General features: G+C 40.4%; 1 long non-coding RNA gene across 1 annotated transcript in view; it reads left to right on the top strand.

Moving 5' to 3' along the window:
- Window positions 1–7,231, top strand: part of LOC106696913 — a 91,750-nt gene extending 84,519 nt beyond the window's left edge. The window contains exon 3 of the long non-coding RNA XR_002828828.1: window positions 6,957–7,231. This is a non-coding gene — a long non-coding RNA (uncharacterized LOC106696913). The remainder of the gene's footprint in view (window positions 1–6,956) is intronic.
- The last annotated feature ends 726 nt before the right edge of the window (window positions 7,232–7,957 follow it).

Here is a 7,957-nt window from a genome sequence, read left to right as displayed (position 1 = left end):
ACTTTATTTAATGTAAAAACTGGAAAAAGTTACATTTTACCTCATTAGAGAGGATCCAGTTTAGGATCAGATATTGCATTTAGTTGTCATGTCTCTTCAATGTTCTTGAATCAAGAAGAATACCCCAGCCTTCCTTGGTCTTTCATGAAAAAATACAGGCCAGGTAGTTTGTAGAATGTTCCTCAATTTGGGTTTCTTTGATGTTTCCTCATGAATGACTTGATGTTATGTATTTTGGGTCTGAATACTACACAAGTGATGTTCTTGGTGAATAATTTTGATTACAATAAGTTGTTATCTATTTTCTTCACTATAACTTTATTTTATAATTAGCTAAAAGGTATGGGAAGATACTTGAAGGCTATATAAATATCCTCCTTTTTTTTCAAACTTGCCCCCAGTTTTAATTAGTGTCCAGTCATGATTCTTGCCTGTTAATGACAATGCTCCAGGCTCATCTGCTGGCTATCCCATAGTTTTTCTTCCTTTTTTAAAAAAATATATTTTTATTGATTTCAGAGAGGAAGGGAGAAGGAGAGAGAGATAGAAACATCGATGATGAGAGAGAATCATTGATCAGCTGCCTCCTGCATGCCCCCCCCCCCCCACTGGGGATTGATCCTGCAATCTGAGCATGTGCCCTTGACTGGAATTGAACCTGGGACCCTTCAGTCTACAGGCTGATGCTCTATCCACTGAGTCAAACCAGTTAGGGCTACCCCATACTTTTTCCAAGAAGCAACTGAAATCTGGCTGAATGGAAGTCCTACAAGTAGAGAATTAAAGAAGAAAGCACATAGAAGGGGCCCAACATTCTCCACCCCTGTTTTAGAGAGAGGTAGGGAGTGGGAGAGAGGGAGAAACATCGATATGAGAGAGAAATATCAATCGGTTGCCTCCGGTATGTGCCTTGACAGGGGGTGGAACCCATAACCTGGCTGTGTCCTGACTGGGAATTGAACCCTTTTGGTGTTCAATGCTCCAACCAACTGAGCCACACTGGCCAGGGCACCTCTCCCTCATTTTTTAACCCCATCTTCAGCTCTTGTTATTTTTCACAAAAGGCCGATAGATCAAGATTTTTTTTGGCTTATGTGTTGCAAGTATTCATTAGAGAGTTTTAGACTACTATCTGTGCTCACCTTCTCATGGTTGAATGGTTTAGGAGTGAAGAAGAACACTTACTGAGACAAATGCTTCTGTCAACTTGACAATGCTCTTTTCAAACGAGGTGCCTCTCAAAGCAAGTTCTGCACGGTTCATTACCCATTTGCTGCCCTTTCCTCATCTTCTAAGATTTGCTTTAGATGATGCTAGTATGCAGGGGTTTCTGTTTTCTGGTACATACAAGCTTTAGGTGTTTTAGGTGTTAATATACATGTTCTTTTTGGCTTCACTGATAAATAATGCTTATTTTAATTTTGATAGAATCTCTTATAAACATACCCTGGAAGGATTTCTTTGGTCAAAATCCGAGTGGCTCTTAAATCAGGCAGCAAATCACACACTTTACAAAGTGTTTCCCACATACATATATTTTTAATACATATTTTTAATTGATTTCAGAGAGGAAGGGAGGAGGAGAGAGGGATAGAGACATCAATGATGAGAGAAATTCATTGATTGGCTGCCTCCTGCTCACCCCCTACTGGGGATTGAGCCTGCAGCCTGGGCATGTGTCCTGACTGGGAATTGAACCATGACCTCCTGGTTCATAGGTCGATGCTCAACCACTGAGCCATGCCAGCCGGCCGACCCCCGCACCCCCCAGCCCCTAGTATTTTTAGTACCCTCCTGACACCATGCATCGCTATTACAATATTATTGACTTTAAATATAAATGGCCTAAATGCTTCAATCTAAAGACACAGGGTAGCTAAATGGATAGGAAAACAAGACCCATATATATGCTGTTTACAAGACACCCACCTCAGAAAGAATCAGAAAATCTGAATAGACGGTTACAACTAATGAAATTGAAGCAATAATCTAAAAACTCCCAACAAACGCCCTGTCCTGGTGGCTTAGTTGGTTGGAGCACAGTCCTGTACAGCAAGAGGTTACAGGTTCCATTCCTGGCCAGGACACATACCTAAGTTGTGGGTTTGATCTCTGATCAGGAAGTGTATGGGGGGCAACCAATTGATGGTTCTTTCTCACATAGATGTTTCTCTCTTTCTCTTTCCCCCTGGCAATCACCACACTGTTGTCCATGCCCATGAGTTTTTTTCTCTTTTGCTCAATCCCTCCACCCCACTCCACACTCTCCCCACCACCAGAGCTCTCTATCTATGGATCTATATCTATTTTGTTAGTCCAATTTGTTAATTAAATTCCACATATGAGTGAAATCATATAGTACTTGTCTTTCTCTGACTGGCTTATTTCACTTAGAATAATGCTCTCCAGGTCCAGCCATGCTGTCTCAAGTTGTAATACTTCCTTCTCTTTATGGCTGAGTAGTATTCCATTGTGTAAATGTACCATAGCTTATTTACCCACTCATCTACTGATGGACACTTGGGCTGCTTCCAAATCTTACTGTAAATAACACTGCAATGAATAGAGGAATGCATATCTTCTCTCAAATTAGTGTTTTGGGGTTTTTTGTTGTTGAAGCAAGAGTTTCTTTGTGCTCTTTCATATTGAAAATATGTTGCATATTAACTATTGTTAATAGAAGTAACAATTAGAAAGAATTTATATACTCCCAATATGTTTTCATATTGGGATGAATTTGTCCAGTAAACATACAATTAAGGTTTAAGGATACAGAATGTGGGAGGGAGATGAGGCCTATAGTGAACTGAAATCTCAGTCTCTGAAGAAATGGGTGTGATGTCATGCTTGCCTTCACTTCCGGTGCATCAAGCTTCCTTGGTTCAGGGTGGTGGCTTCACCACAGGTGTGAGCCCTTTCACTAGAGCTCTTGTCTAGACCTCTTGTTTTCCTTGTAAATTAGCTGAGTTTTTAAGCAAAACTTTCTATTTTAGGTTCTGATATCTATGCAGTTTCCACAGTAATGTTCTGTTTGTGATATGAAGGCCTTTTAAATGGTGGATACTTAATAAACTTGGTAAATGTTTAAATTTACTCTTCAGTTCCATATCTTTTCTCCCCTCTGTGTGTCTCATCTTTTTTATTATTTAAAACATATATATTTTTATTGGTTTCAGAGAGGAAGGGAGAGGGAGAGAGAGATAGAAACATCAATGATGAGAGGGAATCATTGATTGGCTGCCTCCTGCAGGCCCCCTACTGGGGATCGAGCCCACAACCCAGGCATGTGCCCTTGACCGGGAATCAAACTGTGACCTCCTGGTTCATAGGTTGATGCTCAGCCACTGAGCCACACCAGCTGGGTTGTGTGTCTCATCTTGACCAGATAGGTGATAAGCAAGTGTTATACAGTTTATCGCACACCCAACCTTCCCTTAATGTCTTCCCACTGGACACCCCTTATATTATTTCTCTGGGTCATGAAACTATTTTAGTTTTCTTTCGCTGATTTTAGCCAGAGGTGCCAATGTAAAAATGAGGTGAGAATTGGCCTCATTCATTCATTCATTCATTCATACAACAATGTTACTGAATGCTAAGACGCACCAGGCTCAGAGCTCAGTGGTAATACCATAGTATGAAGTAGACATATATTAAATAGTTTTAATTAAACCCAAAGAAACTCCCCCATAAATGGGTTATGCCTGGAATAGTTCCTTAACTTTTTGTTTGCTATGACATAGATACTAACTTATACTTTAAATACAGGTTTACATTTGATAGTTTTCATTGAGGCTTAAGTTGGGAATGTAGGAAATGTAATATAATCCACAAAATTATTCCTTAGCCTTTCATCTTTCATCTCTAGTACTTGAGTTTATTATTTATTTCATTATTAAAAATTTTTAATGTTGACATAATTGAAGGTGTCCCCCTTCCCCTGCCCAGTACTTGAGTTTAAATCTTAGACTTGAGCTTCAGTTATTGAATGATGTGCACCCTTTCCCTTACTCTTAACTTTTACTTTCTAATAACTTTTTCATCTGTTAATTACCTTAAGGCCTTTACATTAAGTGTGAGTATCCTTCATAGGTGAAATAGCCGGATTTAGAAACTAGAAATGCAGTGTAAGCATATTTTATGCAATATTTAAGAGCTACTTATATTAAAAATCTGTTCATTATTTATCTAAGATTCAAATTTAGCATGGGCACCCTGTATTATACTTGGATAGCCTTCCTATTCTTAGGCGAAGGAAAACAAAGTTGAAATTGCTCTTTTTATAAGTAGTTAGAACCAGGGAGATAGATATTCTGGCCGAGAATTTTGTGTTTTCTAATGGTTTTCTTTGTTTATGTTCTTCCTTAGACTTCTGTGAACATCTGTCTATGAAAACATTTTAGATTCAGATTTCCTGAATGGATATCTGCACTGGACCTCTGTCCAAGTCCAGAGAGCAGTGTTCATTAGGAAGAAGCTCAATGGCATCGAGAAAAGGACTGTCATGATCGTGGCACTGCCCTTGGGAGAATGGCATCAATATTGTGTTTCTTTCTTAATCTGTAAAACGAGGCAATAAGACTACAAATAGTTTTTCAAGGTGTATCCTATTTTTTATTTTCCACCACAGTTTATATTCAACTAGAGGCCCGGTGCACGAAATTTATGCAGGGGGAGGGGGGGCGCTCTCAGCCGGCCTGCGCCCTCTTGCAATTCAGGACCACTAGGGGGATGTCTGACTGCCCACTGGGATCGGGCCTAAACCGGCAATTGGACATCCATCTCGCAATACGGAACCACTGGCTCCTAACCGCTCACCTGCCTGCCTGCTTGATTGCCCTAACCACTCTGCTTGCCTGCCTGATCACCCCTAACCACTCTGCCTGCCTGCCTGATCGCCCCTAATCGCTCACCTCCCTGCCTGATTGCCCCTAACTGCTCACCTGCCTGCCTGATCACCCTTAACCGCCTCTGCCCTGGCCCCTGCCACTGCGGCTTTGTCCAGAAGGTCATTCGGCTGTCCAGTCTAATTAGCATATTATGCTTTTATTATTATAGATACCATTCTGCGCTAGTGTCAGATGTGCAGCAGGGTGGCTGGAAAACCATGTGTACTCTACAGAGTCCTGGTTCCCCCTCCCACCCCAAGCACCCACCTGTTCCCATTCCCAGTTATCTCAACATTTTTCACCATATACCCATGCTGCAATCCGCATCTCTGTGGCTATTTTGCAACTGCAAGGTGTGTTCTAAAAACCGTCTTTGTAACAGTGCTTCTGAGGTCAAGAAAGTTATAAAAAGCTGCCACGTCCCTTGGTGTGTTTAAACTGTAACTATGTTTTAGTAACCATGGGGCTCTGAGAAGTCTGCTGGGACAAAACAACAATAACAATAATAACAACAACAGACAACACAGTTCGCATTCCCCAAGCTATTGGACTACAAACCCTGTTCTGGTAAATCTATTGACATTGCATGGACCACCTGAAGGGCACTGGATTTGATGAGTGTAAGGTCTTCTCCAGCTCTAGCATGCTATGGATACCTCTAGAAAGACCTGGATTTACTGAAATGCAACAATGACTCCTATTTCAGGAGGTTGAGCTCCTTTGGCTCAAACTGTGCAAACAATGAGGAACTCTGGAATGTTCAGAGTGCGCAGTGGACATGGGGAGGCTAATGCGCCTCCTCTTGTTCTATTTATAAACCCCATCAACAGTATCTTCTTTGAATATTAGGAGGGCTGCATTGATTGATGTATAATCTGCCCTTTCCAGTTTTATTGTGATTCCTTGATTTGATGGAGGGGTTGTCAGGGAAGTTTGTGATGTATCGTATTGTCGCTCTGGTTTAAGTTTTCTTAAGGTGCAGTGGCTCCCTTTGTCATTTCTCAGCTGTGTTCTCCTTTGAGGTCTCTCTAAATGCCTAGCTGGGGCCTCGGAAATTAAAATGTCACTTTTATTCCTATTATTCTGATTCTAGTTTGGGGTATTTTCTCAATTCACATTTATGTCACACAAGAGTTGAAAAAAAAACTGAGACCCTAATTTATTTTGTAGTTGAAATTCTTCTTTCCTAAATCTGCTCAAATGGCTTTTGGTAGTAAATCATCAGCTTTTTAAAAAACTAGTTTTTTAAAACATGTTTTTATTGATTTTTAGAAAGAGAGGGTAGAGAGATAGAAACATTAATGCGAGAGATCATGGAGCGGCTGCCTCCTGCACACATACCTCTTCCCCCCACCCCACCCCCTTTCCTGGGGAATCTAGCTCACAACGCGGTATGTGCCATGACTAGGAATCAAACTGGTGACCTCTTGGTTTATGGGTCGAAGATCAACTGCTGAGCCACACCGGCCTACCAGCACAGTGCTATGAGCTGAATTATGTTCCATCAAATTCATATGTTGAAGTCCTAATTCCTGGTACCTCAGAATGTATTTGGCCATATGGCCTTAGAAGAGGTAATTAAGTCAAAATGAGGTCACTAGGGTGGGTCCTAATGCAGTATAACTGGTGTCCTCATAAGAAGAGGAACTTAGGAAATAGGCACGCACAGGGCGGGGACCATATGAAGAAACAGAACAGAAGCCGAGGAGAGAGGCCTCAGAAGAAACCAATCTGCCAATACCTGGATCTTGGACTTCCAGTCTCCAGAACTGAGAGAAAATAAATTTCTGTTGTTTAAACACCCCCTGTGGTAAATTTTTATGGCAACCCAAGAACACAAAATACACAAGTATCCCTAGAAGCAGAGTCCCGCCACCGTCCCACACACAGGTGAGGCATTCATTGCCTTATCATTGTGATCCTTTTGGTCAGAGAAACATTTAACTGGCTTCTCAACCATTATGTTGTTATGATGTTGGCAGTATCTTGGGCATGATTTCAAAAGTATGATAAGTGAGTATCTCTATAAATACATAGCATCTAATAAACTGTTTTTTATTTTCACAGAAGCCATCTATCGCCCATGGGAACAGTTCTCATCACTTTTCTGACAAAGGAATATTATAGAAACAGCATTGAAAAAATACTTCACTGTGTGAAGTTGCTTTGGTTCAGTGCAGAGCTAAACTCTCACCTCAGGACTAAATTGAAGTTGACGGTGAATGCTTACAAATGAGAATCTGTCATCACTGCAACAAAAGACAGGAACCTGAAACCTCCATAATTTTATTAACCAATGTTACCCCAATAAATTCAACAAAATTACAAAAAAGAATAAACCAGAAAGCATAAGACTTTAAATGTAAAATAAATAGATAGATAGATAGGTAGATAGATAAAAAAATAAAACAGGTATTTCTTAGTATTATCGTGTTCTAACAAGTGGTTTACATGTTCAGGCTCTTAAATGCTTTCCTGTGCCTTGTTAAATTACTTTAAAAAGATAAATTCTGGCCCTCGCTGCTTTGACTCAGTGGATAGAGCATTTGCCCGCTGACTGGAAGGGTCCCAGGTTCGATTCCCATCAAGGGCACATGCTCGGGTTGCGGGCCTGCTCCCCAGTGTGGGGCGTGCAGGAGGCAGCCAATCGATTCTCTCTCATCATTGTTGTTTCTATTTCTCTCTCCCTCTCTCTTCCTCTCTGAAATAAATAAAAAATAAAAAAACAACAAAACCCTGGGCCACGCAATGACAAACTCCTGCATATACTTTTGCCTTCTCTTCTAAACCCATTGAGTTTGCTCAGCAGATTAAAAACAAAAAAAAATTACCATTCTTTTTCCTTTTGACTAAGCATATTTAGATTTTTAATTAAGGTAACTTCATTCACATCTTTGTTTCAAGATTTAATTTGAACTCATCTCAAACCTTTAATCAAATACAGAAATCATTCGTTTCCCTTGATTTAATTACAAAGTATTTGTCTTCACACACAGGAATTGCGAACATAATTGTAGTTTTATATAGAGCTTAGTCATTGGCTCCATCCTTATTTTCATTCCTGTATC

The sequence above is a fragment of the Myotis lucifugus genome, unplaced genomic scaffold (genome assembly GCF_000147115.1).
Source record: "Myotis lucifugus unplaced genomic scaffold, Myoluc2.0 scaffold_35, whole genome shotgun sequence".
Taxonomy (NCBI): domain Eukaryota; kingdom Metazoa; phylum Chordata; class Mammalia; order Chiroptera; family Vespertilionidae; genus Myotis; species Myotis lucifugus.
This window is presented reverse-complemented; position numbering and strand designations above follow the sequence as displayed.